The following is a 22,475-nucleotide window of genomic DNA, read 5'->3' as shown; positions in this document are numbered from 1 at the left end:
CCTGTAACAGTAGTAGACTCGCCAACTTTAAGGGCATTTAAATGGTAATTGGATAGCATTTGGACAAGAATGGAATAGTTTGGTTAGATGAGCTTCAGATTGGTTCCACAGGGCGGGGCAACATTGAGGGCTGAAGGGCCTGTACTGCGCTGTAATGTTATATGTTCTATGTTCTCTGCTATGAATTGGTCATCTCTAACAAAAGACAACATTGCTCCTCGAAATTTAATGGTTTTTCCATCAATAAAATTTCCATTAAATACCGTGGCTTCAAGAGCAAGTCAGAAGCAAGCAATTCTGCAGTGAATAGTTTATCTCCTTACTCACCAAAGTCTACCCTCCATAAAAGATACAAGCCAGGAATGTGATGGAATACTCCTCACTTGCCTGGATGGTTGCTGCTTTAACACTCAAAAGGTTTGAAACCATCCAGAAAAACATATCCAACTTGATTTGCATCCCATTCACCACTGTAAACATTCACTCCCGCTACCACCAACATTCAATGACAGCATTGTGTACTTTCTACATGATGCATTGCAATAACTCACCAAAAATGAAGCTAACTAGGTGGTGTTCTGAAACAGAAATCCAAGCTAAATCTCCCTGACTCAGGAACACAGACTGCCTCTCCAGTATTATAGTATCCTGACCAAAAGGTCTGATCTTTAATGAGATTCAACTTTTTTAAAAGTAATCCTCTCTGTAACGTTCAATCGCATAAAACCCATTTGACCACAATATGATTTATTTACTGGTTAAGACAAAACTATTGTTGCAGGAAAATCATAAGTAACTGTAATCTCTTTATTGTCAACAAGATTTGCATAATGATATTTTTAAATAAACTTCAGACAGAAAAGCAAGTTGCTTTCAACAAAGCCCTTTTTCATGTTTACATGCTCGTCATCATAAGGAAAACATAAATAACTAACTCTAACAATTAGTGGGATCACTCCATGTTCAGTAAAAGTAGTTTAATGACCAGGACCATGTTTATAAAACTGAAAGGTAACATACCTGCTACCTGCTGTCACCCAGCTGATGACTACCCCAGATTTATATTTACAATCAGAGTGCTCTCACCCACTAAAGCTGGCAGGTTTCTGAGTTGAAACTGCATTCATCCTACAGCCAGTGCCAAATGAATATAAGATTAATAAAGGAAATGTTCAGTCACTGTATTAATATGGATCTGCTCTGGAGAATAATTGAGCTTATCGTTCAAGATAGTAACATCAATACAGACCACCTTTCATTTACCCTTGATTTCATCTGCAATTTCTCCTCTCTTGTAAACTTTTCTGTCAATTTATGGTTCAGGATTTGATTTGTTTTTATTCTTTCACAGGATGTGGGTATTTCTGGCAAGGCCAATGTTTAATACCCATTCACACTTACCACTGGGAAGGTCATTGTGAACTGTACTCTTGAACCACTGCAATCCTTTTTAATATTTATTCACTTGTAGGACATGGTCATCGCCAGCTGGGCCTGTAATTATTTCCCGTCTTTAGTTGCTCTTGAGAAGGTGGTGCTGAGCTGTCTCCTTGGACCACTACATTCCGTGTGCTGTAGGTAGACCCAGAATGCCCTTAGGGAGAGTCTTCCAAGATTTCGACCTAGCAACAGTAAAGGAAAGACAGTATATTTCCAAGTCAAGATGGTGAGTGGCTTATAGAGGGATTTGTATGAGGTGGTGTTCCCATGCACCTACTGCCCATGTCCTGCTGTATGGTAGTGGTTGTGGGTTTGGAAGGAGACAAAAAAATTGCAGATGCTGGAATCCAAGGTAGGCAAACAGGAGGCTGGGAAAACACAGCAACATCAGGAGGTAGAGAAGTCAATGTTTTGGGTGTAACCTTGTTCAAGACTAGAAAGGGTTACACCTGAAACATTGACTTCTCCACCTCCTGATCCTGCCTGGCTTGCTGTCTTCTTCCAGCTTCCTCTGAGTTTGGAAGGTGCTGTCTAAGGATCTTTGGTGAATTTCTGCAGGATATGTTGTTGATAGTACGCACTGCTATAACTGAGTGTTGCTGTGGACGGTGTGGATGCTTGTGATGTGGTGCCAACCAATTGGGCTGTTTTGCCTTAGATGGTGTCCTTGAGTTTTGTTGGAGCTGCATCCATCCAGGCAAGTGCCATCACACTCCTGACTTGTGTCTTGTAGATGGTGGACAGGCTTTGGGGAGTCAGGAGGTGAATTACTCACTGCAGTATTCTTAGCCTCTGACTTGCTATTGTAGCCAATGTCTTTATATTGAGTCTATTTGATAGTGGGGGATTCAGTGATGGTCACACCATTGAATGTCAAGGGACTGTAGTAAGATTGTCTCTTATAGGAGATGGTTATTGTCTGGCATTTGTGTAGCGGGAATGTGACTTCCCACTTGTCAGCCCAAGCCTGGCTATTGTCCAGATCTTGTTGCATTTGAACATTGACTGCTTCAGTATCTGAGGAGTCGTGAATGGGGCTGAACATTGTGCAATCATTGGTGAGCATCTCCACTTCTGACCTTATGATGGAGGGAATTTCATTGATGTTGGAGCTGAAGGTGGTTGGGCCGAGGACACTATCCTGAGGAACTCCCGCAGAGATGTCCTGGAGCTGAGATGACCAACTTCCAGCAGCAGACAGCTTGCCTCCAGTTGATTCGTTTCACCAGGCCCCCTTGATACCATCTGCAGTTAAACACAACCGTGAAAGGCTATCACTCTTAACTGTGGTGTATAGGTACCCAAAATCTTATTAAGGAGGGAATTCCATGAATTAGATCCAGTGAAGGAATTGCAATATAATTCAGGTAGCATGGGGGAAGCCTTGTAACGGTGGAGTACCATACATCTTCTGCCTTCCTGGTCGTAGAGTTTGTGGTTTGGAAAGTGCTGTCAAAGGAGCCTGGCTGAGTTGTGTTGTATATGATTCTGAAGGAGTTAATGTTCACATTACCTTCAGCTCCCCCATTCTGCCAACATGAAGTCAGTAAAAAAAAGGGTCAGTTAAACTCGAAACGTCAGCTCTTTTCTCTCCTTACAGATGCTGCCAGACCTGCTGAGAGTTTCCAGCATTTTCTCTTTTGGTAACATGAAGTCAGTGCTTGGAGACAGTGAGATCTTTGTAACCTTCATAGGTAACTCCCTATTTGTTAGGCCTGATTAGTAATATGATTGTACTTATTGCTATCAAACACTGTTAACTAGGAGCAGTACCCCTCCAGCAAAGACTCCATGATGGTCTATCCTCTTCCACTGACCATTAGATAGCCCAAGTCAAAGTATTGATAAAGGAGAATTGATGGTCCCAAACTATCTCATTCAATCCTTCTTCTGAGCCATATAATGGCAGCTATCACAATGTACCATTGGTAACAATGTAAATAATACCACATGATTACTGAGGTACAGACCTGACCCCCACAACAAGGAGATGAATCCCTAATGACCTAGACAAAGAAAAGTCAAGGAAGTGAGTCTATTACATTAAGAGTATTACAACTTTAAAAAGAGTATTACAACTTTATTCAGTAAAACATGATTGTGAAGAGAGAGAGAAAAACAGCAGTAGCTGTGAAAAAGGCAAGTTCAACACATCAAAGACAACACTTCATTCAGAGGCTCTTCAGGAAAGCTGGAACAAGGAAGTGTGCTGGGAAAAATGGGAAAAGCCAGTCACACTTGGAAAATACAGAGGTCTTAGTGCAAGAGGTACTGGAAGGAGCAAGTGAAAGTTCCAGGTGGTGAAGTTGGAGATTCCCCAAGGGAAAAATAACTACTAACAAAAAAGGAAGACAAGGGAATGTGAAAGAATGTTCTTGCCTCTCACAACAAACATTGGCACCATCGGACAATCCTTTCATCCTGGGATCAAGATGGGGAACCGTTGTTACACTCCAATGATAGCTTTCCTGAAATAAGGAGACCAAGGCTGCACTCAGAACTCCATGGGTGGTCTAACCAAGTTCCTATACAAATGAAGCAAGACTTCACTATTCCTCTTCTCAAATACAATAAATATTAACATGATGCTAGCCTTCCTAATAGCTTGCTGCACTGGCATGTTAACCTTTAGTGACTTGTTGCTATTGATGCCTAGGTCCATTTTGACACTTGTCAACTTCTCTGCACTTTAGAAAGACTCTGCACAACTGATCCTCCTACAATGTGGGTAATGTCACATGTTTCTACATTATATTCCATCTGCCATGTCCTAGCCCACTCACTACTCCTGCCCAGATTCTCCTGAAACAGCTCACATCTCCCTTACAGCCTGCATTGCTGCTTAGCTTTGTGTCAATGCAGAGCTTATGCAGGTCCCCACTGCCCCAGAACTGGTGCCAATGTCTCAGGAATATGATAATCTGTGTCCTATACCTGTTCTTCAGCCCTGACTTCAATCGATCAATTCTCATAAGACCAAAAGACCATAAGACATAGAAATGGAAGCAAGGCCATTCAGCCCATCAAGTCCACTCTACCATTTAATCATGGCTGATGGACGTTTCAATTCCACTTAACTGTACTGTCCCTGTTGCCCTTAATTCCTTGCGAGATCTTATGCTTATTAGCAGAGAGGGCTGGGAGAAATCCTGAGTTTACTGTTCTTTAGTTTTTTTCCTAATTCCCTGAAATCTGCCTTCAGGACCTCATCCCTCTTCCTACCTCTTCAAGGTGGCAGCACTGGCAAAGTAGGCAGTGTTCAGGCTTGTCGGAGCCCGTCAGTTGCAGGCTAACATTTTCCTCTATGCATTTTTCATTGCCTTTTCCTTATCTTTCTTCATCTTGAGGCTGAAAGGGCGTGGATGGGCCAGTGACTGCAACATTGGTGGCAAGAATCAGGACTCCTGATGGCAGTGGTGGTGCCCTGACTTCTGGTGGTGGTAGCTCAGAGTCTGGTCTTTTAGCAATGATAGGCCTGGAGCTTGTACTCCTGATGGTGGTAGGCCCAGAGCCTGGACCTGGCGGTGGTAGGTGATGGTAGGCCTGGAGCCTGTACTCCTGGACTCTTGGGGGTTGTAGACCAGAACCTGTACTCCTGGTGGTGGTAGGCCCAGACCCTGGATTTTTGGCGGTGTTGGGAGGGCGGTGACAGCTGCAGAACCAGGGCCTCCTGGACCATCAGTGTCCTTGTTGCTGTATGCAGGAGCAGGACTCCTTGAGGACCAGAAGACCTTACAGAAGCTCTGGAACCGGTCTTGAACAGAAGATGAACTCTTAGTTAAGTAATGTCTTCTTATTCTTTTTGCAACTCAACATGGTACTGGATTGTGGCGAAAAAAACACTTTTTGCTGTATCTTAAAGATAATGCGACAATAAGATCATTCATTCCTACCAGTGTTGTTGGTGTCACTGTGGACCATGATCCCCCTCACCTCCTGCTCTCAGTGACAGTGACCACCTGTATCAGAGACCTCACCTCACCCCCTGCTCTCAGTGACAGTAACCAACTATATCAGAGACCTCACCTCACCCCCTGCTCTCAGTGACAGTGACCACCTGTATCAGAGACCTCACCTTACCCACTCCTCTGGCAGGGTGTTCACTGAAGCAGGGATAGACCCTTATAATTGGCCACTTCAGTGGTCAGTTTGTGCTGCCTGGTAACCTCCCACTGTTAGCAATGTGTCACTGGGGCAGGGAGACACGAGGCACACTACCCAGCACCTCGCCACAGCTTTCTGCTGCCTTTTCCTATCCCCGCCCACTGCTAACGGGGCTGCAAAGTTCTGCCCACTATTTCCTTTATGAGAGGGATGGGCAGTCTCTATCAATTTGATCCAGGCCTTTTGGGTTTAAAACAAGGCAACTCTTCCACTCAAAGGCTGGTGAGCGTTCGACATGCTCCTCTGCAAACATCAAGTAACTCTCATTAATTTTAAAGCTGTCTTTGGTAGTCTGTGATGGTCAGTTAGTTTAGCTGGTTTGTAATGCAGACTGATAGCATCAGTGTGCGTTCAGTTCAGTTCCTGCACTGCCTGAGGTTACTCTCCTTTTCAACCTCCCCCCCCTTCACCTGAGGCATGGTGACCCTCAGGTTAAACCATTGCCCGCCAGCACTCTCTCTCTCGAATGAAAGAGCAGCCCTATGATTTATGATCACCCAGAAGGATTAAGGCAATGAGGAAAAGGTGGATGTGTACGGTTAGATTGCAACGGATCAGCCAGGATCTCATTGAGTGACGGAATAGTCTCAAGAGGCTAAATGACTTCTTCCTTCCCCCACTGTTTGATATTCTGCACTTCAGTCCCATGACTTTCAGCCACTTTATTGAATCGTTCAAACCTTGAATGTTCCAGTATCACTAACTTTCTGACCTCATCTCAGGTAGCAATTGGTGAACATAAACATAGGAACCTAAGAGCTAGGAGCCATCTGGTCCCTAAGAGCATGCTCCACCTTTCAATAACACCATGGCTGATCTTTTCACGGTCTCAGCCCCACTTACCCGCCCTCTCACCGTATCCCTTAATTACTTTACTGTGAGGGGAATGAACCAATAAAACTCAGTCCCTCGAAGCTCGAGTTGGGTATTCATGTGGGGAAGGCAGGAAGACTAAATTGGTCAGAGTATAAACCCATAATTGGAATTCAGGGATGAAATCAAATTTCAGTTTGAGGTGGGGGGTACAAACCAGAATTTTCTGCTCATTACAGGCTCTGTATGGTTTTCCTTCTCATATGCTTCAGGGCCTCTGAATAATAGATCAGATTGAGGCAACCCAACACACGTTCAATAGCATCTGTGCCACTGGACTCGGCTGTGTGCAATAATTGACATCAATGCTTTGCTGCAAGACAATTTTCAGAGAGTGATTAATAGGACCATAGATTAATAGCAAGAACCACAAGCAAAAGCATTTCATTATCTTCAATCACCATTAAATCACTGTTAAAACGCACTCTGTCCTTCCATATGAGCACGGAAGTGGCCCAGTCAGATCAGATAAACTATCTGATGTGGATTTGATATCTAAACCGTAGAAATATGTCTGGAACCTGAAATAAAAACAGAAAACATTGGAAATTCATTGCAGGTCATAGACAAGTTAAAAGCAAAATGTGCATCTAATTAATGTGAAACAAACTTTGTCTCTACCTTTTCAGGTGGAAATTAAAAAAAGATTGTTTTACTTCAAAGCAGAGCAGTGCATTTATTGTAGCTGTTCTGGCTCATTTTATAAATATATAAATATATCCTTCAACCAACATCATTAAAATTAATAGATTATCTGACCATTATCAGGGAGCTGTTTTTTGGAGATATCTGTCCACAAATTGACAAGTCACATTATTCTTAAAGCTCCAATTCCTGACACACCTGCATCACATCATTCCTTTATATTCTCGTCACTAAGTATTGAGCAACATTCCATTAGTCTCTCTTTTATATATCATTATCAACCATTTGTTCGTGACATGTATCTTTTTACACCATTTAATAAAATGCTTGATCTGTTTATTTCAGTGCAAAAGTGAATTTACTCACATTTGCTAACATTGAAATCCATTTCCTACAGTTATGTCCATGAAATTAAGCTGATCATATCTTTTTTTTATCCTTATTTGCCTACAGCTACATAAGGTACAATGTCATTTATTTTTGAGACTTTGGTAAATTTGTGGCTCTGGATTTCATTACTGAGATGATGAATGAGTATGGAGTCCTCAGTACATGACATCACCACAAGGTGGTGCTGATGGAGTGCAAACCTTTGTTAAAACAGCCAACCCTAAACAGGAAACCCACTCACACAGATCTGAATTTGGAAGTCTCCTCAGATCAAAATCATTCTCAAATAGAATCTCCGCCATTTACTGAATATTCTTGCTTTATTGGGTCTCAATGTTCAGAGATGGTGTTCTAAAAAACTAGCTTTGAAGGTACTGACCCCTCCTCTGAGGTGAGGGAGGAGTGACCTTTCTCTTCAAATACTAAAAATGATCGAGCGGTGTATTTATTTGTTCCTGCTAAATGTTTGTAATTTTCAAGGAAAAGGATGTTCACAATGTAGGAGCAGGAATAGGCTATCAGTCCCTCATTTTCATCTACATGTCACTTCATATCCTGATCTCACACAAATCAATTGACCTCAGAATGAAATCTTTCCATTCACTCTGTATCTGAAGCTTTTTATGGAACAGGTCTTCAGATGACTACCACTCATTGTATGAAAATAACAAGTAACATTCCGGCCCACAAAAATACCAGGCAATGAACATCTCTGGTAAGAGTTATCTAACCACCATCTCATGACGTTCGGTGGCGTTACCATAACTGAATCCGCCCACTATCAACATCCTGGGCATTACCGTTGACCAGAAGCTGACTCTTCATATAAACACAGTGGCTACAAAAGCAGATCAGAAGCTAGGAATACTGCAGTGAGTAGCCCACCTCTTGACTCTCCAAAACATCCACTGCCTACAAGGAGAAAGTGAGGACTGCAGATCAGAGTCGAGAATATGGTGCTGGAAAAACACAGCTGGTCAGGCAGCATCTGAGAAGCAGGAGAGCCGATGTTTCAGGCATAAGCCCTTCATCAGGAAAATGAAGGGCTTATGCCCTAAAGGTTGATTCTCATACTCCTTGGATATTGGCTGATCTGCTGTGCTTTTTCAGCAACACACTCTCGACGCTACCTACAAGGTAAAAACAATAACTGCAGATGCTGGAAATCAGATTCTGGATTAGTGGTGCTGGAAGAGCACAGCAGTTCAGGCAGCATCCAAGGAGCAGCAAAATCGACGCTTCGGGCAAAAGCCCTTCATCAGGAATTCCAAGTGCCATGTCATCTCAGATAATACATTGAAAGTATGAGGTTAATTCTGGATTAGTGGAGCCTGAAAGCTCTCTGCCTTTATTCCTGATGAAGGGCTTTTGCCCGAAACGTCGATTTTGCTGCTCCTTGGATGCTGCCTGAACTGCTCTGCTCTTCCAGCACCACTAATCCAGAATCTGGTTTCCAGCATCTGCAGTTATTGTTTTTACCTCGTTGATTTTAACCCTACTGCAAATCCTCTTGCAAGATGCCTGCCTTGAAGAAGTTTTCCTCCTCTCGCTACATACAAGGCACAAGTCAGGAGTGTGATGGAATACTCCCCACTTGCCTGGAAGATTGTGGCTCCAACAACATTTAACACCATTCAGCTGCTTGATTGGCATCACATTCACAAGCATCGACTCACTCTATCACAAATGCTCAGTAGGACCGTGTACAAGATGCACTGCAGAAATTCACCAAAGATCCTCAGACAGCACCTTCCAAGCCCACACCATTTCCATCTAGAAGGACAAGGACAACAGATACTAGGGAACACCACCACCTGCAAGTTCCCCTCCAAGCCACTCATCACCCTGACTTGAAAATATATCACCGTTCCTTCAGTGTCACTCAGTCAAAATCCTGGAATTCCATCCCTAATGGCATTGTAGGTCAACCACATCACATGGACTGCAACAGTTCAAGGAGGCAGCTCACCACCACCTTCTCAAGGGCAGCTAGGGACAGGCAATAAATGACAGCTCAGTCAATGGCACCCATATCTCACAAGTGGTTAAGAAAAAAGTGCTTCCTGAATTCACCTCCACATGTCACAGTCTCAATTTTTGAGAGTATCCTCTTATATTTCATTGACCCAGCAGAGGAAATAGTTTAACTGCAAATGGCCTATCAAAACCTTTTAACAATTTGAACAGTATGGTCAGGTCACTTTTGCATCTTATACTCAAGGAGTTAGGTTATTCCAGTGATTCTGCAGTATACCACCGTGCATTCCTCAGCTTCTTGAGGTGCAATGGCCAAGACTGAACACAGCAGCCTGGAGGAGGACTCACCAAAACTCTGTGCAACTACATCAGCTTCTTTCCTTTTGTACTCCGGAGAAATGAAACCTTTTTCTGAGTCAGTGGCATGTCTGGAACAGCACATCACAGAGTACAGCTGTCCCCATCCTGTCCCTACAAAGCAAACTTAGCTGTAACGGCATAACCACATCCTATTCTGCACGCTTGGTATCTTCCATACCCTATCCCAGGCTGACCCTACAGTCTCTCTGAATGAAGTTAATCCAATTACATATCCGAGATTAGAGAATTACTGCAAATTGCAAATTGAATTGATACTAAACTCAGGAATTTCACAGCCAGCAGGAGTGAGACTCAGCATTGATCTGAAATACAGCTCGATGACTCTATGAAATTCTAGGAATGCAGGAGCAGGGGTCGATTATTCAGCCTCTCCTTATTGATTAGTTTTGAATCCAGATCTAAAGGGAGACGCTGCATCACTCAATTATTAATCTGACACTAGCATTCTTGGGGCAAATCAGCAATTCATGCTGATGAAAACCTGGATTCGTCACCACTCTGCTGCTTCTCCAAGTACTGAATGTAAATTGCAGAGATGGCATATCTATTGAATTCAAATTTGTTTCCAGAAAGATTATTTGTTCCTCAAACAAAGTTGAGGAGGAAGTAGATGGCACAAAATTATGGCATTTTCAGAAGTTCAAAACTGGGAAATTGTGTTCTAATCTGCCCACCAACACCACAATGACATGACTCCCTCAAGAACTCAGCTCTTCCTTCCAAGAACGGCACCAATACACAGTTTAACCTCACAGGAGCAATGCTTCAGGTGCAATCTGAAAAGATTCTGGGTAATCCAAGATGGAGATGGGGAAAAATTGTGACTGTAAGAACTGCTCCCTTTTGAGGTATTTTAGGTGTTGGAGGTGATTTCCTTGAATCCCAGGAGCAGCAATTACTGTTTTCTAAGCTGTTGAAGTGTTCTGGAACTTTAGGGAAAAAAGATCAAAACAACAGGAGGAAGACAGACAAAAGGTAGCGACCACATGGTCAGTGAAAGAGAGAGAGAAAGAAACCTACACTGCTAACTGACACAGTAGTGGATCTGCACAGTTACTGCCTTTGATGTTTGAGTTCATGTATCTCTGGACATTGGAGTTCGTCTGGGAAAATTATCAAACAGCGAAATTCACAGCTGACCTTGGAGGAAGGTGTACGGGAGAACTCACAGCACAAGAACTGATAAGTGCATAGTTCTTACGTGTAACCTCGCTGTAAGTCTGCAGTCGTGAGTAGAGTGGGTACTTTCTTGATTATACGTTTATAAACCATAAGTACTAAATTAGCCTGGAGCACTGTATTTTAGAGAAAAAAAATGATGCTATTTTCTAGGTCTGTCAATTGTGAAGGAGCAAAGATGGCCTTTAGTAGAGTGATATGCTCTTCCTGTAGGACGTGGGAGTTTAGGGAGAGTTTCCATGTTACTGATGGTAATGTCTGCAGGAAGTGTCTTTGGTTGTGAATCCTATCGGATCAGTTGGAGCCACGGTCAGAGGCAATGAGGAATTTACAAGAGCAAGGGGGTGTAATGGAAGGCAGTTATAGGAAGGGAAAAAAACCCGCAGATACAGTCACATAGATGGGTTAACTACAGCAAAGGTAAGAGAGTTAGGCAGGTAGTGCAGGAATCTTATGTGGCTATCCCCATTTCAAACAGGTATGCTGTTTTGAAAAATATAGGGGGTGATGGATTCTCAGGGGAATGTAGCACAAACAGCCAAGTTTCTGGTATCCAGACTGGCTCAAATGTAATGAGGGGTACATTAGGGTCCAAGTGATCAATTGTGTTAGGAGACTCTTCAGTCAGAGGAACAGACAGATGTTTCTGCAACCAGCAGCTAAAAACCAGAACGGTGTATTGCCTCCCTGGTGCCAGGATCAAGGATGTCTCAGAGAGGGTGCAGAATGTTCTCAAAGGGGAGAGGGACCAGTAGGAGGTCATTGTACACATTGGAACTAACGACATAGGAAGGGAAATGGATGAGATTCTAAAGGGAGAATATGGAAATGTAGACAGGAATTTAAAAAGGAGGTCTTCGAGAGTCGTAATATCTGGATGACTCCCGGTTCTATGAGCTAATGAGGGCAGGAATAGGAGGATAGAGCAAATGAATGTGTGGCTGAGGAGCTGGTGCAGGGGATAAGGGTTCATATTTTTGGATCATTGGAATCTTTTCTGGGGTAGAAGTCACCTGTAAAAGAAGGATGGATTGCACCTAAATTGGAAGGGGACTAATATACTGGCAGGGAAATTTGCTCGAGCTGCTCGGGAGGATTTACACTAGTAAGGTCGGGGGTGTGGGACCCAGGGAGATAATGAGGAAAGAGATCAATCTAAGACTCGTACAGTTGAGAAAAGGAATGAGTCAAACAGTCAGAGCAGGCAAGAACAAAGCAGAGAACAAGGTAGGACTGATAAATTAAACTGCAAATACTTCAATGAGAGGGGCCTAACAGGGAAGGCAGATGAACTCAGGGCATGGTTAGGAACGTGGGACTGGGATATCCTAGCAATTACAGAGACATGTTCAGGGATGAGCAGGACTAGCAGCTTAATGTTCCAGGATACAAATGCTACAGGAAGGACAGAAAGGGAGGCAAGAGAGGAGGAGGAGTGGAGTTTTTGATATGGGATATGCTGTACTTAGGGAGGATATTCCAGGAATATATCCAGGGAAGTTACTTGGGTGGAACTGAGAAATAAGAAAGGGATGATCACCTTATTGGAATTCCCTAATAGTCAGCGGGAAATTGAGAAACAAATTTGTAAGGAGATTTCAGTTAGCTGTTAGAATAATGGTAGGGGAGTTTAACTTTCCAAATATAGGTTGGGACTGCTGTAGTGTTAAGGGTTTAGATGGAGAGGAATTTGTTAAGTGTGTACAAGAAAGTTTTCTGATTCAGTATGTGGATGTACCTACAAGAGAAGGTGCAAAACTTGACCTACTCTTGGGAAATAAGGCAGGGCAGGTGACTGAGGTGTCAGTGGGGGAGCACTTTGGGGCCAGTGACCATAATTCTCTTAGTTTTTAAATAGTGATGGAAAAGGATAGACCAGATCTAAAAGTTGAAGTTCTAAATTGGAGGAAGGCTAATTTTGAGAGTATCAGGCAAGATCTTTCAAAAGCTGATTGGGGGCAAATGTTCACAGGTAAAGGGACAGCTGGAAAATGGGAAGCCTTCAGAAATGAGATAACGAGAGTCTAGAGACAGTATATTCCTGTCAGGGTGAAAAGAAAGGCTGGTAATTGTAGATAAAGCTGGATGACTAAAGAAATTGAGGGTTTGGTTCAGAAAAAGAAGGAAGCATATGTCAGGTATAGACAGGATAGATTGAATGAATCCCCAGAAGAGCATAAAGGAAGGAGGAGTATACAAAGAGGGAAATCAGGAGGGCAAAAATAGGACATGAGTTAGCTTTGGCAAATAGGGTTAAGGAGAATCCAAAGGGATTTTATAAATACTTTAAGGACAACAGGGTAACTAGGGAGAGAATAGGGCCCCTCAAAGATCAGCAAGGCAGCCTTTGTATGGAGCTGCAGAAGATGAGGGAGATATTAAACAAGAATTTTGCATCATTGTTTACTATGGAGAAGGACATGGAAGATATAGAATGTGGGACATAAATGGTGACATCTTGAAAAATATCCATAATACAGAGGAGGAAGTGCTGGATGTCATGAAACATATAAAAGTGGATAAATCCCCAGGACCTGATCAGGTGTACCCATGAACTCTGTGGGAAGCTAGATAAGTGATTGCTGGGCCTCTTGCTGAGATATTTGTATCATTGATAGTCACAGGAAAGGTGCCGGAAGACTAGAGTTTGGCTAACGTGGTGCCACTGTTTAAGAAAGAGGGGAAGGAAAAGCCAGGGAATTATAGACCACTGAGCCTGATAACACTGGTGGCAAATTATTGGAGGGAATCCTGAGGGACATGATGTACATGTAGTTGGAAAGGCAAGGACTGATTAGGGATCGTCAACATAGTTTTGAGTGTGGGAAATCATGTCTCATGAACTTGAGTAACAAAATGGATTGATAAGGTCAGAGTGGCAGACATGCTTTATGTGGGCTTCAGTAAGGAGTTTGACGAGGTTCCCCATGGGACACTGATGTACAAGATTATACCTCACGGAATACAGGGAGAACTAGCCATTTGGATACAGAACTGGCTCAAAGGTGGTGGTGGAGGGTTGTTTTTCAGACTGGAGGCCTGTGACCAGTGGAGTGCCACAAGGATCGGTGCTTTGTGTCATTTATGTAAATGATTTGGATGTGAGCATAGGAGGTATAGTTAGTAAGTTTTCAGATGACATCAAAATTGGAGTTGCAATGGACTTTGAAGATGGTTACCTCAGAGTACAATGGGATCTTGATCAACTGGGCTGAGGAGTGGCAGATGGACTTTGATTTAGATAAATGTGAGGTACTGCATTTTGGGAAAGCAAAAGAGACCTTGGAGTGCAGGTTCATAGCTCCTTGAAAGTGGAGTCGCAGGTAGATAAGATAGTGAAGAAGGTATTTGGAATGCTTTCCTTTATCGGTCAGAGTATTGAATACAGGAGTTGAGAGGTCATGTTGCAGCTGTACAGGACATTGGTTAGGCCACTTTTGGAATATTGTATGGGATTCTGGTTGCCTTCCTATCAGAAAGATGTTGTAAAAGTTGGAAGGGTTCAGAAAGGATTTACAAGGGTTTTGCCACGTTTGGAGGATTTGAGCTATAGGGAGAGGTTGAATAGGCTGAGGCTGTTTTCCCTGGAGCATTGGAGGCTCAGGGGTGACCTTATAGAGCTTTATAAAATCATAAGGGGCATAGATAGCATACACAGATGAGGTCTTTTCCCTGGAGTGGGGGAGTCCAAAGCTAGAGACTAAGTTTAGGTGAGATGGGAATGATTTAAAAGGGACCGAAGGGCAATGTTTTCACGCAGAGGGTGGTGCCTGTATGGAATGAGCTGCAAGAGGAAGTGATGGAGGCTGGTATAATTACAGCACTTAAAAGGCATCTGGATGGGAATATGAATAGGAAGGGTCTAGAGGGATATGGGCTGGGTGCTGGCAAATGGGACTAGATTGGGTTGGGATACCTTGGCAGCATTTTCAAGTTGGACCAATGGGTCCGTTTCCGTGCTGTACATCTCTATGACTCTATGATATGGTCTGAACAGGATTGGCTACGGCAAAGTTTCTGGCCAAATTGGACAAGAAGCCTCATCTTCACATCAGGAAATGTTGCTCCATCTTTTCATGAACGGTATGTTAGATTCTCACTAGGCAGTAGAGAGTTGTCAATTTTGGGAGATTATTGGTTGTTAAGTGACTTGTTGTCAGCCTAACTCACTAAATTAATATTCAGCTTCCTATCTTTCCAAACTTGCCAAACAAGAGAATTCTCAATGTGGATGTCAGCACAGGCAAATTCAGCTCACTGCCTGTTCCAAGTGGCCTCCATGTTGGACATGCTCCATGGGTACCCCATACTCACAGATATCTCTGATCCTCTTGCTTCTGCACCTCAGGCTGCACCGGCATCTATCATTGTATTGACGTTGCAAGAGCCTTGGGGACTCAGGGATACACACCCAGCTCCAGGACTAGGCCAGGCTATATCTCTAGGCTCTTCACTCACTCTGAACCTGCCATGCCTTTTTGCTTTTTGCCCTCTTGGCCAGAGATTCCAGGCTATTGTCCTGTTGCTGTGCCATTTACTGCAGACAGGAAGCTTGTCATCGTTGTCAGCAATCCTCAGTCACGTCACGAGAGGTAGCCTTCACTCAGGGGGCGTCCCAACACCCAATGCCAGTGCATGGCTTGGACACGGTCAGTCAGTTACTCGAGGTAGGCAGAGTTCGGATCCTCTCCTCATAACAGCTGAAAAGCCAAATATCGCATGGCCCGCTACCCATCTCATGTTGTGCAGCCCTCCTGGGGCTCTCCTCCTCCTAGAATGAGAGAGGCTGGTATGGTAGGAGATGAAAGTGGGTGGCACAGCTACTCCTGTTGGTGCTGGGTGGGGAGATGTCCCCACCAAGAGGGAGGCAGGATGGCATCAGGTCCTGAAAGAAATGAGAGCAAGTGAGGGAAGATGTTGCAGGCAACAGTGAGAGTGGTAGAGCTTTGGTTGGAGACAGCAACAGAGATAGAGAGAGTGTGAAGTCTTAGAAAGAAGATGGTGGCACCTGTCCCAAAAAAAGTGGAGGAGGTCATTGACCTTCTTCCCAGAGTGCTGTGCATTCCTCCAGCTGGCTGAGGCTGTTATGGAGCAAACTTGGAGCATGGGCTAGCATTGTGGCCTCCACTGATGATCCTGAAGGAAGATCTGCATCACTCCATCCAGCAGGACCTCTAAGTCACTCCACCCAGCAAGGCACTGGTTTACCCTTGTTTGCCATGTCCAAGGGAAACATTAGGAACTGTGCAGGGCAGTGCTGGATTGTCAATGCTTGTCCATGTGCACAATGGGCTTAAAGATGGCATGGAAACAAGAGATGCCCATCAATTCCAGGATGTCTATTGAGTGGTGAGTTATTCTTTGAACAGCATGACCTAAGATGGAGCCAGAATCAGGCATGCGGAACACCATAGGAGTGTAGTAGATCATTAATGAGACATGTCTGATAAGGCACAGTAAGAAAACCCACAAGGACTCACGGTGAAAAACCCACCTAAAAATTTGACACAACTTGGACTTAGCCAAAAACGGTATGATTCAGACCCCTCATGTTTTCTTGTTACAATGCTTTCTGAAACTGACAAATGCCTGCACTTGCCTCACCTTCCACCACTGCATCACCTTTCCCTTCGACTTAAAAACTCACTTTTGCTCACCAGCAAGTTTAGGCTGTGCGTTTGGAAATGGAGCGGAACCTGCCTCAGGTTTGCAACAGGAACTGTCTCAAAACTGAGCTACGTTACCCAAAACTGGAGAAATAAGAAGTCTTGCAATTATGAAATGCTCTTGGATCTCAGCTTAATTTTCATGTGCTATCGAAAGATCAACAGACACCCTCACATCTCATGGTCCATGCAGAAGTTCAACATTACAGAAGTCAGCTTTAGTCACGTTGTTCTGTAACAAACCAAATTTGTATAGCACAGAATCATGATGCTGTTTTGGTGGTTTGAGTAAAACCACCATTTGAACAAAAGCAGAAGTTGCTGAAAAGCTCAGCAGGTCTAGCAGTATCTCGTTAATATTTCAGATCTGGTGACCCTTCCTCAGAACTGATGGTAGCTAGAAAAATATTGGTTTATATGCAGAAGATAAGGTGGGAGGAGACCATAAGACCATAAGAAATAGGAGTGGATGTAAGGCCATTCGGCCCATCGAGTCCATTCTCCCTTTCAATCATGGCTGATGGGCATTTCAATGCCACTTACCTGCACTCTCCCCGTAAGGAGAGAGGGTGAGGAGTAATTGATAGACCCCAAAGAGAGAGAAGAACAGTTAGACAGACAAAGGACTAGATAATGATCTGGCTGGGAGGGTGAATAGCTGTTAATGGAGACTGTTCGTGGCTAACAATAGGTGGTGTGTAATGACAGACTATGTAATAACAAGGCCTGGTGTGTGGGGTAGAGGCTAGGATATGGGGCAGTTCAAGCCCTAAAATTATTGAACTCGACATTGAGTCCGGAAGGCTGCAGGGTTCCAAATGGAAAATTAGGTGTTGTCCTTCCAGCTGGTGCTGAGCTTCCATGGAGCACTACAGCAAGCCTGCAACAGAGATTTTGGCCAGGGAATAGGGTGGTGTGTTGACATGACAGGCAACTGGAAGCTCAGGGTTTTTTTTGTGGTCAGAACGTAGATGTTCTGCGAAGCAGTCACTTAGAATATGCTTTGTTTCTCCAGTGTAGAGGAGACCACGTTCTGAGCAACGAATGCAGTTTGAACAACACTTTTGAGCCTGAATAATGAGGGATCATTTCATTGGGTTTAACAGCTTTCCTAACAGGTTGCCATGAGCCAGGAGCTGAATTGACCCCTTTTGTGTTAAAACATTTGCCTGGAAGAGCTGGACAGGGTCAGGGAGCTCCTTCACTACAGGCATCTTTAGATTCAAGAAGGTCACTGTCAATGTTTCATTGCTGCTTCATAAAAGGACACCCACCATGAGAACGATGAACTCATGAAGGGAGTTTGAGGTGGAAATTATGGGGCAGCAGTATTACACTCTATTCTCTGTTCTCGGCTCACTCGTGGTGCTACAGAAGGACTAATTTTACTTTTTGCGACAATTAAAAAAAGAGAGTTCAGTTTCTGAAATATGCTGTAGAAATTCAAGACTTATGAAGCCAAGAAGTTCCAATGGCTGTGGGTCTCATCAAGTCTCTCGATCTCTTCCCTTTCTATGCTGCTGAAAGATAAGATGTGGTGATGCTCAGCTCTGTTGCAGCTTTGTCTGCTTTTCTAACTCGACACTGTCTGAATTTTTGCTGATGACTCTCGGCCTCTCCTCCCACAATGGGCAGCCCGCCATTTCCTGCTCACTGTTCTGAAACCTCATCGGCTCACACCATCAAAGTCAATCGTTTCATATCTACACCCCAGCAATCCAGGACCTAGACATTTTAACGCACGTATAGCTGCCAGCAAGATTTAAACCAAAACAATTCACCAGTACACATTGACTCCTAACCACGATGGCAGGAAACTTAGTCCTCACCTGCTGAAAGACATTTCAGTCTATCCTTTACTTCCTGACAAAATTACGTGTTTGAAAATCACACTCTCTGCTATCTCTCCAGATTCTTTGTTATCTACTAAAGCCTTCATCCCTCAGCAGGGATTTCCATAATGTCTCAGGGCAATATTTTCTTTTACTTCTCTTGATAGTTTAATTTCATGGTCCCTTTTGATCTTCTGAGCAGAAGAGATGAATTAAATGAAACATACCATAGCTTTAATGGGGTTTGATAGAGTATTTGTGGAAAGCGAGTGAGGGAAGCGATAAAGAGGAATTCCTTTTCCCAGAGGGTAGTAAATCTTTGGAATTCTTTACTCCAGAGGTCTGTCAAAGCTGGGTCGGTAAGTACATTTAAGGCTGAGACCGACAGATGTTTAATCAGGGAGATTATGGGGAAACGGAAGGAAAGTGAAGTTGAAGATTATCAGATCAGCTTTAATCACATTGAATAGCAAAGCAGACAGCACTAGAACCCTACAGAATGGAAGCAGACCATTCAGTCCACACCTAACCTCCAAAAAGTACTCCACCCAGATCCACCCCATCATTGTAATCCTGCATTTCCCATGGTAATTCCATCCAACCTGCACATCCCTGGATACGACAGGTAATTTAGCATGGCCAATTGATTTAACCTGCACATCTTTGGCCTACAGGAGGAAACCCATACAGACACAGGAGGATGTGCAAACTGCACAGAGAAAGCCACTGGAGGGCAGAATCGAACCCAGGTCCCTGGTGCTGTGAGGCAGCAGTGCTAACCACTAAGCCACCATGCTTCCCTGACAGCTACTTCTGTCCCTATGTCTTGTGGTCTTATAGTCTGCTTGCTGGTTTAACATCATGGTTCCTTTTCTCCACTTTTTTTTGGTCATCCTTTGTTGGCTTTTAAAACTTTCCGAAAATAAAAACAAAATTCCTCTGGTTTACCACTAATGTTTGCCACATTGTATGCTTTCTTTTACAATTTGATTTAATGTCCTTGGCTAACTATGGTTAGGTTATCCCTCTCCTGGAGTCCTTCTTAGATCATAGTCATAGAGATATACAGCATGGAAACAGACCCTTCAGTCCAACTCATCTATGCCAATCAGATATCCTAACCTAATCTAATCCAATTTGTCAGCACACGGCCCATTTCCCTCTAAACCCTTTCTATTCATATACCCATGCCTTTGAAATGCTGTAATTGTATCCTCTGGGAGCTCATTCTATACACGCACCGCACTCTATGTGAAAAAATTGCCCCTTAAATCCCTTTTATATCTTTCCCTTCTCATCCTAAACCTATGCCCTCTAGTCCTGGATTCCCCCATCCCAGGGAAAAGATCTTGCCTCTTTACCCTGTCCATGCCCCTCATGATTTTATAAACTTCTATAAGGTCACCCGTCCACCTCCAACGCTCCAGAGAAAACAGCCCCAGCCTACTCATCTCTCCCGATAGTTCAAATCCTCCAAAGCTGGCAACATCCTAGGTGGCACGGTGGCTCAGTGGTTAGCACTGCTGCCTTACAGAGCCAGGGACCCGGGTTCAATTCCCTCCTTGGGCAACTGTCTGTGTGGAGTTTGCACATTCTTCCCTGTGTCTGTGTGGATTTCTTCCGGTTTCCTCCCACAATCCAAAGATGTGCAGGTCAGGTGAATTGGCTATGCTAAATTGCCCATAGTGTTAGGTGTATTAGTCAGGGGTAAATGTAGGGGAATGGTTCTGGGTGGGTTGCTCTTCAGAGGGTCAATGGGCCTGTTTCCACTCTGAATGGGATCTAATCCTTGTAAATCTTTTCTGAACCCTTTCAAGTTTCACAACATCCATTTGATAGGAAGAAGACTAGAACCGCACACAATATTCCAAAAGTGGCCTAACCAATATCCTGTACAGCTGCAACTTGACCTCCCAACTCCTTTTTTAATGCTCTGACCAATAAAGGAAAGCATACCAAACGCCTTTTTCACAATCCTATCTACTTGCGACTCTACTTTCAAAGAGCTATGAACCTGCACTCCAAGATCTCTTTGTCACTTGGATTTGCTGTGAACCATAAACTGTTTTCTTAAACATCTGCCGTTGTTTTCTGCTATCTTTTCTGTTAAACCCCTTTCCTAGCTCACTCCAGCCAGCTCAGTCCTCATCTCTAAGTAATTACTCGTATTCTTCTCAATGAATTCTACTTTTCTGTGAATAGAAATGACAGAATTACTAAATTATACAAACAACAAGTGAAAACAGGCATCAATAATCCATACTTACTATCAACATACCTGTAATCACTGAGTGTACTGAGTTAATTATTGTCTTACCTTCTGTGTACAGAGAATAATTACACTGTCTGCCCTGTTAATTACAGTGATAAGCTGACATGAATGTTCACTTAATGACTTGTCCAATATCTACAACTTCAGGAACAATGAAATATTTCCCATTATATAAACGAATGCTTGCATTTTGCATCAATGATACTTTTGAGAGACATTACAGTAGGCGTTTACCTAATCGTTAGGAAATATTATATCCCACTTATTGTAATTTTCAACACTTGGCTCAATATCTTCTCTTTGCCTTTCAGCTCAACAAGTGAATCTCAGAAGGTTATTTCAAGGTGAAGAACAAAGCCTTATTTTACAATAGGTTGTGTATACGGCCTGCTTATCCAACCCCCGTTACTGGTTGATGAGACATTTACTCTCAGTTCACTATTGAGAAGGACCTTGCCTCAGTCACTGCTGCATATTCTGCTCCCAAGCTGTTTGCTCGCCCTGGCTGACCCAGACTGTTCACAATGCTGGTCCTAAATAGGACTCAGAGCTGAAGATCTCATTACATAGATCTCCTTAGATCTCATCACCAAGATTACCTGCTTCCCCCAATGTTCCATCAGCCATCACTGTACCACCTCAGGACATCTGCTGCTCAAAGATTCAAAGGGACAGTAGCAGGACAGGTACAAAGTTGACTAAGCAACAGGAAATAGGATCTAATGGTGAATGGCAGTCTCTGTGGAGAGACCAGCAGAGATAATGTTCCAAGTTCACTTTGAGTCTTCTTCAGAACTTGAAGAGTAGACTGATTCTGAGCCTGAATTTCCATGAGTAACATACTGGATCACTTGTTCCAGCATGATCGCTTCCTTAAAGCCAAGAAAATCAGACAAGGTTCCATCCCTGATTCCCATAGTGAAACGATTTCTTAAAGATTAAGTCATCCTTTACGGCTTCACATCCACAGTATTTTGTCAAATGCCTTGGCTAACTCCTCAATGTTTAGCAACAAATTCTTCCATACCTTGCCTTACAAAGTTATCATTTCCAGAGATCCAATAGCTGACAGATATGTTTCTTAGCATGCAACCCTGATGCCATCCTCTAAGCCTGGAACTGCTACTTCCAACATTGTCACTTCTGGCTTCATTGAACGCCCTCAATATTTTCAAATTGCTCTGGTAATTGATGATATCTCAACTCGAGCTGCTGTTCCACTCGATGACCGAATCACCCTGTGATATTTTTACTTCATTGACTTGAAGACTTCTGATTCATTGTGTTTGCTCTTTGAAATAATCCTGATGAGCTGGCCTTGGCTCTGAAATTTTCAAGATTCAGTTCTGTCCTATGGAGTCACCTGTCTGTCCCTTCCTGTTCCTTGTGGACTGTGATCTGACTTCAATTCAATAATTTCCTGAGCTGCCAATATATTTTATCTTCTGGGTTTTTTTTGCAGACACTGCTCAGTTTAAAATAAAAGTATTAGATGTCTACATGAACACTCTTAAAGGCTGATCCTTTGCCATAAGGTTTAACACCCTTCCTGGGCTCTTCCTCATCACTCTCACTCTCTTCATGAGATCAGCATTGTTTATTTCCACTGATTGTTCACAGTTTTCTAGTGTCTAAGTATGTCTTTTTCTTAAGCTC

The 22,475-nt window shown here is 43.3% G+C and overlaps 1 pseudogene; it reads right to left on the bottom strand.

Moving 5' to 3' along the window:
* LOC140480142 (trace amine-associated receptor 1-like) overlaps positions 1–5,361 on the bottom strand; it is a 52,116-nt pseudogene extending 46,755 nt beyond the window's left edge.
* Positions 5,362–22,475: the final 17,114 nt, after the last annotated feature.

This window comes from Chiloscyllium punctatum, chromosome 1 (genome assembly GCF_047496795.1).
Source record: "Chiloscyllium punctatum isolate Juve2018m chromosome 1, sChiPun1.3, whole genome shotgun sequence".
NCBI classification, from domain to species: domain Eukaryota; kingdom Metazoa; phylum Chordata; class Chondrichthyes; order Orectolobiformes; family Hemiscylliidae; genus Chiloscyllium; species Chiloscyllium punctatum.
The sequence above is the reverse complement of the archived record's forward strand: the minus strand, read 5'-3'. Positions and strand labels throughout refer to the sequence as shown.